Here is a 7,412-nt window from a genome sequence, read left to right as displayed (position 1 = left end):
ACCAAATTTGATGGTACCTTCATCCAATTGGGTACTCTAGCACATGAATCAGAAGACAAGGATGTTCTTAGCTGGTTATACAAGGATGAAGAAGAAGATAATAGGGCAGCTGCTCTGGACATTGTTTTACCAACACACTTATATGGAAAAGGATACTTAATCATGCAGCAAATGGGATATGACGGTAAAGGACCCATTAGGAAATGCAAAGAAGGAGTCATTGAACCTATAGATCTTCCTTCACAGCCTAGTAGAAACAAAGCAGGATTGGGTTGTGAGCTCACTTTCCTATTGAAAAAGCCACCCAGCATAACTACAAAACCTCAATGGAAAGTAAAGAAGAAGTACAAAGAAGAATCCTGACAGGAAGCACTCTTTGAATCAGCTGAAACAATCCGCAAAGCATGGGAACGTCAAGATCAAAAGTTACATTAGGGAAAGCTTGTAAGCCACAAGAAGGCCATATCTGCAGCAGTAGCTCATATTCCAACACCAATATCTCAAGAACAAATCATATCATCTCCAGATACCATTATTCCTCCCCGAGGAAGCACAATCTATGAACAAATTCAAAAAGTAGAAGATGGATCTGACACAAAATCAACAAAAACTATCAAAATGGTATCCATCATCAAAGATTTGTTTTCACCATACAACATACCTGTTTACAGTACTGATAGAATCTGGGATGAGGCCTCGAAGACAGATTCCAATGAATATGAATGGGGTACCTACTCCAATGCTACTACAGATATCCCTAATGATATTGATTCTATATCCCTTTCTCAAGAAGAACATAATGCAGAAGATAGACCTCTTGAATTTGGACCACAAAATATCTATGATGCCAAGGAAAGCGAACAGAAACATTATGAACAAGTCTATGCGGAAGATAATACCATCGAAGACCTCGACGAAATCCTGGACTTCTTTAAAACCAAGAACAATCACGATGAAAACTCTGTCCTAACACTTACAATAGCAGAACTTGATCCACCTAACGATTCCTCATCGACTGGGATGAACCTGAAATCCATGATATACCAATTTTCCCAGATGATGAATCTATTATCCATTACCTATGTACCATAAATCTAGAAACAGGTTCTACTAGTGAACAAAGTAACGATGTCTGCCAATCAGGGAGTGCCAAGTCTCTCAATCGCAAAAATAAGTCACAAGAAGGATCTAATGCTAGAAACCAGTCGATGGCAGCTCTAGATCACAAAAAAGTAAAAATAAAGGATGCATCTGAGGGTGAAAACCTTTTTAAGGCACTTGATGATGGGAGACTTGACACTCTTCCTGAACACTTTCATGAGCAATCACCCATATTGATTGAGCCCACTCAATTAATCAACATTGGTACCACAGAAGTAGTCAGAAACCTACACCTTGCAGAATCTCTGACAGAGGAAGAAAGATCAGCAATCATCCTTTTCTTTACAAAACAGCAAATTAATTTTGCTTGGTCATATGCTGATATGCCCGGAGTGGATCCACACTTAATCATGCATCACTGGTCCATCTCTTCAGGAGTTAAACCAGTCAAGAAAAAGCTACGAAAGATGAATCCGCAGGTGGCACTCATGGTCAAAACTGAACTAAAGAAACTATTAGATGTTGGATTCATCCGACCCATTGACTATGCAGAATGGATTTCCAACATCGTTCCAGTATCAAAATCAGATGGTAGTATCAGAATATGCACTGACTTCAGAGATGTCAACAAAGCTTGTCCAAAAGACAACTTTCCTTTGCCCAGTATCGACATAATTGTAGATCTCACAGTAGGCCATGCAATGCTCTCACTAATGGATGGTTTCTCAAGCTATAATCAAATCAAAATAGCTCCAGAAGATCAAGATAAAACTGCGTTCACCTGTCCTTGGGGAACGTATTGTTGGAATGTTATGCCTTTTGGCTTAAAGAATGCCGGGGCCACTTATCAAAGAGCAATGACAACAATATTCCATGACATGATGCACACGTTTATGGAAGACTATGTGGATGATTTACTAGCTAAATCCTTCACCAGAGCAGAACATCTTAGCATCCTAACAAAGATTTTTGATTGATTAGAGAAATTCCAAGTCAGGCTCAACCCTAAGAAGTGTGTCTTCGGGGTTACATCATGCAAGTTACTAGGCTATATAGTCTCAGCTAAAGGTATTGAAGTAGATCCAACAAAGGTACAAGCCATTATGGACATGCCACCACCAAAGAATATCAGTCAACTCAGATCTCTACAAGGACAACTTCAATCAATCAGGAGATTCATTGCTCAACTAGTAGATAAAAGTCTACCATTTAACCATTTACTACACAAAAATGTACCATTCAGATGGAAGACCAAGTGTACAGAATCTTTTTACCAAATCAAACAGTACCTGATGAAACCACCAGTTCTGGTACCACTAGTCGTAGGAAAGCCTCTTATCCTATATATCTTAACAACAGATATATCGCTAGGGGAACTATTAGCACAAGAAGATCAACAAGGAAAGGAACGGGCCATATATTACATCAGTAGGACATTGAATGGCTATGAACTCAACTATACGTTCATTGAAAAGGCTTGCCTAATAGTGGTCTTTGCATCTCAGAAGTTCCGACATTATATGCTAGCACACACCATTAAGCTAGTCGCAAAAATTGATCCTCTCAAATATCTACTCAACAAGGCAGCTCTCACAGGCCAATTGGCTAAATGGGTCACGATTCTCAGTGAATTCGACATCCAATACACAGAAAAATGAGCCATCAAAGGACAAGCAATTGCAGATCAGCTGGTTGAAGCACTGCTGCCAAGAAAACAAACCATGGAGATTGAATTTCCAAACAAGGACGTTCTTTCTCTTCCTACCAAACAATGGACCCTATACTTTGATGGATCCTATACACAACATGGTTCAAGGGCTGGCATTCTTTTCATCACTCCTGAAGGACACACTCTACCAAGATCATATAGGCTTATGTTTCCATGCACAAATAATGTGACTGAATATGAGGCATTAGTTATAAGCATCAAAATGGTTGTAGAATGGAAAATCACAGAGTTAAAAGTCTATGGAGACTCACAACTAGTCGTCAATCAAATCAACAATGACTATCACACAAAGGATGACAAGCTACTACCCTACAAGCGAATGGTGGATGACTTCAAACAGTATTTTGTGCACATCACCTTCGAGCAAGTACCAAGATTAAACAACAAAGCAGCCGATGCAATGGCTACAATCACTTCATTACTACAAATTCTAGAGCAACAGAGTCATTACGAGTTTCTGGTAGAGCAACTGTTCTCCCCAACCTATGACCACTCCGAATCCCAGGTTATCTATACCTTGACTAGTTCAAATTCTCTGTTATATGGACCAATATATGACTACCTCCAGCACAATATGTTACCAATTGACCAATCCCGTAACCAAAAATGTAACTTTATCTGACAAGCTACCCGTTACACCCTTACTACTAATACCTTGTATCATCGAGGTCTAGATGGTACTCTTCTTCGTTGCCTTGATCGTAATGATTCCAATTCTGCTTTACACGAGCTTCACGAAGGTATTTGTGGCACACATTCGAGTGGTACTACTCTTGCTAAAAAGATTCTACGGATGGGATACTACTGGCCTACAATGGAGAAAGCTTCATACCATTTCACCAAGAAATGTCCTAATTGCCAGATCCATGGTAATCTGATACATGCACCAGCACAGGAACTGCAGCCATTTACAACATCCTGGCCCTTTTGTCAATGGGGACAAGATTTAGTGGGCAAAATTCATCCTTCATCTTCAAATGGACACAAGTTCATTATAACTGCAACAGAATACTTTACCAAATGGATCGAAGCAGTTCCCATGACCATAGTGACTGGGAAACAAATTGCCTCCTTTATCCTTAATTATCTGATTTGCAAATATGGTATTCCAAGTTCAATCATCATATAAAATGGACAACCTTTCAAAACCAAGATGTACAAGAACTATGTGCAAAGTTCAAAATCCAACATCGGTTTTCTACACCATACTACGCACAGGGCAATGGTCAAGCAGAAGCATCTAACAAGACAATACTAAAGATCCTAAGGAAAACAGTAAATGATGCAGGCAAAGATTGGCACGTACAACTTAATCCAGCACTTTGGGCATACAGAATCAGCATCCGCACACCTACAGGAGCAACACCATACTCATTGGTATATGGATCAGAAGCTATTTTACCCCTGGAAGTAGAAATCCCATCTCTCAAAGTCTCTTTGAAAGGATTAATCCCAGATGAAGAATATCGAGTTAACCGACTGTAAGAACTTGAACTATTAGATGAAAGACGCCAACATGCTTATACTCATCTCAAAGCATATCAGCAATGCATGTGCAGAAGCTACAATCACAAGGTCATTCCCAGAAACTTCAAAGTTGGTGACCTAGTCCTCAAAGAAAATCCAAGAAATCAGTTGGATCGAGAAAAGAAAGGGAAATTTGAACCTAATTGGTTGGCTCCCTATGTCATCATATCAGTCTATGGATCAGGTGCCTATCAGCTAACAACTTCAGCAGGAGATGTGCTCGATGAACCAACTAAAAGCATCCATCTGAAGAAGTACTACACTTAACTAGCCTAGTGCATGGAAAAAGCCAAAAACAATCAAAAAAATCAAAAAATCCAGAAAAAGCAAAAACAAAGTACAATAAAAACAAATGGTGAAAACTTGGTAAACAGGCGCTCTTGTGAAAGAATGGCTCCTCTATCTATCTCCATGCCATTTTATCCATCAAAACACTATCAGCCATCACCCGACACTTAGCACATATCCATTCAGGACACACTTAGCATAGTCACTATCCTGGGTTATCCATATATATCCTCTTACCACATTCCACCATGGTTTGGAAATCACTGTACATGATCATATCAAGAGGCACACTCAACTAGGGGCATTAAAATCGTTCAAAAATTGCAAACATTCAAAACATCAAAACTATTTGCAACATCCAGAAGCATGACATCCAACAACCAAAACTACGCTTCATCGCAAAACAAAACATAACAATTCACAGAAATACCAAGAATGGATGATTTTCTGAAGTACTAAATGTTGCATTATCGCATAAAAAATCTGCACTATTTTTGCATTTTGAACTTTTTAAAATTATTGGATTCTCTTCCTTTTCTCACTAAATGCTTCAATGCTAGAGATCATGGGGAACTTCCAATATTTTCTTAGTCTTCTGTCTGGGAGGTGATCACTTGTACTATGTGAATACTTGCCTCGAGACGTGATACATCGAATATCACTGAAGGCCTGATTCCACTTCACACATACAAATGATTTAATCTTGTCTGTTTACGCAATATGCACTCAGGTCATCCTGGTTCAATTATACCTTGATGCTTGTGCTATCTTACAAAATAAAAACATCATGTAAATTTTTCTCAGGTCATCATGGTTCAATTATACCATTATGCTTGTATAAATTTTCAACATATCCTAAACAAATCAATGCTCAATGATGACACCTACAACGAAAGCAAAAAACATATGTGTAGCGTCCTAAAATTGTGACACTTGCAATTTTGACCACATTTGGGTCTTCACGATGGCGGCGCAACACTGAACCTGAATGGAGACCCCGAAACTTGTCCATGACATCAAAAATTGCATTTTCTTGCACCTTGGCCTGATCCTCCTTGCACCCTGCTGTCCCGGGAGGTGGGACTAGAGCGCCCAGTGCCCTGGTCCTTCAGGACTAGGGTACCTAGTGCCCTGGTCCCCCAGGACCATGGCGCCCAGCGCCCTGGTCCCTGGCCCTATTTTGGGCCCGGTCTCTTTTGGGGCCTCGGGTCTTTATGTTTGCAATTTGGAAAATAATCTTTCCTGGTCGGCCTAAGGTCAGAAAAATCAGTCTATCAACCCTAATTGGCAAGTATATAAACTACATTTCCTTTCCCATTTTGAGGAGGAAGGACATATGTGTACAAGACGCGGAAGCGATACTCAAACATTCAAGCATTCAAGCATTCCTTTAAGCAATTGATCATTCTAAGTCTCCATTCAAGGATAAGTGTTGCATTCAAGACAAGGATTCAACCATTGAAGAGGAGATCACATACTACAACATACAACATACAACATATAACAACATCTACACCTTCGCATGTAAGAATACAAACATTCTTACAACAAGGTACTAGTACTTGTTTTGCATTACAGTCATTTGCATTTTACAGCATTTCTCATTTCTTGGTTAATTCCAAAACCGGGGTTTGACCTAAGGGCAAACCCCTAATCCCTAACCCCCCAATCATCTTCACTTTTCTGTGTGTAGGTTACAGGTACGCGGCTGAAATTGAAGATCTGGAATCCTTGTGCAAAGACGAACAGATCCCCCTTTGTTTCGCGGATTTTTCGGAGGACCGTGTGCACGCCGGGCGCCATCGTCCCGTCAACTTTCGCTCAAATTTGCAGGACAGCACCGTCTCGACATTTTACTGCTAATTTCAGGTCCGCAACTTCATCCTATATCCCTATCTCTATTTATAAGCGAATCTTTCTCACTTTCTATGCATTCCTAGCTTAATCATTCTATCCACATTCTTTACAAAAGAGGGTAGCCTTGCTGTCTTAACCCTTGAAACTCATCTAGAATCCAATCTTGCATTGTGTGGGATTGGATCTTGTGGGTTTCAACCCCTCTTTTGAATGTAAAGTCTCTCCTAAGTGAAAACCGACAATCCTAAGTGACCCCCCTTTCCCCTTGGAGTGGTGGGGGGAACACTTAGGGTTCGCTCGCGATTTTCCGCTTTACATTTTGGTGAACCCGACGTGAACATCCTTTCTGATTATTCATGGTTAGATCCGAAAATTGGCTTCAATGATTACATTTCCATGTTCGATCTTTTGCAAATTTTAGAGGTTAATTGCATAAAAACCCTAAATTTTTTTTTTAGTAATTGAGCTTTCGAAATGTTTAATTGTTAATGCTTATTTCAGATCTACCCTTCTATTACAAATTATCAATTCATATTTGTGCTTTAATTCTGAAAATTAAGTGGTTAAGTGTCAAAACCCTAATTTTTAAAGCCCTCTTGATTCAACCTTTGACTGATAATTTCACTGATCAAAACATCTCCAAATCAGCTGCAACTTTGGAATCCGCAATAAAATCATAATATCTTTCATCCCTGAAAATTTGGAAAAAAGTTGCGAGGACCATGTGCACCCCGAGTGCCATCGTCCCTGACATTTTTTTCGAAATTTCGGGAGTTAGATCTTACTGTATTTTTTTGCTAAAATCCAGAATTTTGGCTGATTTTATCAATTACAACACTTTCAAAATTAAAGTCAAAGTTGGTCTAGGGATTGCTTGGATTAAGGCTTCTAATCATTCAAAAATTGGTGA

This window comes from Cryptomeria japonica, chromosome 8 (assembly GCF_030272615.1).
Source record: "Cryptomeria japonica chromosome 8, Sugi_1.0, whole genome shotgun sequence".
In the NCBI taxonomy this organism is placed as follows: domain Eukaryota; kingdom Viridiplantae; phylum Streptophyta; class Pinopsida; order Cupressales; family Cupressaceae; genus Cryptomeria; species Cryptomeria japonica.
This window is presented reverse-complemented; position numbering follows the sequence as displayed.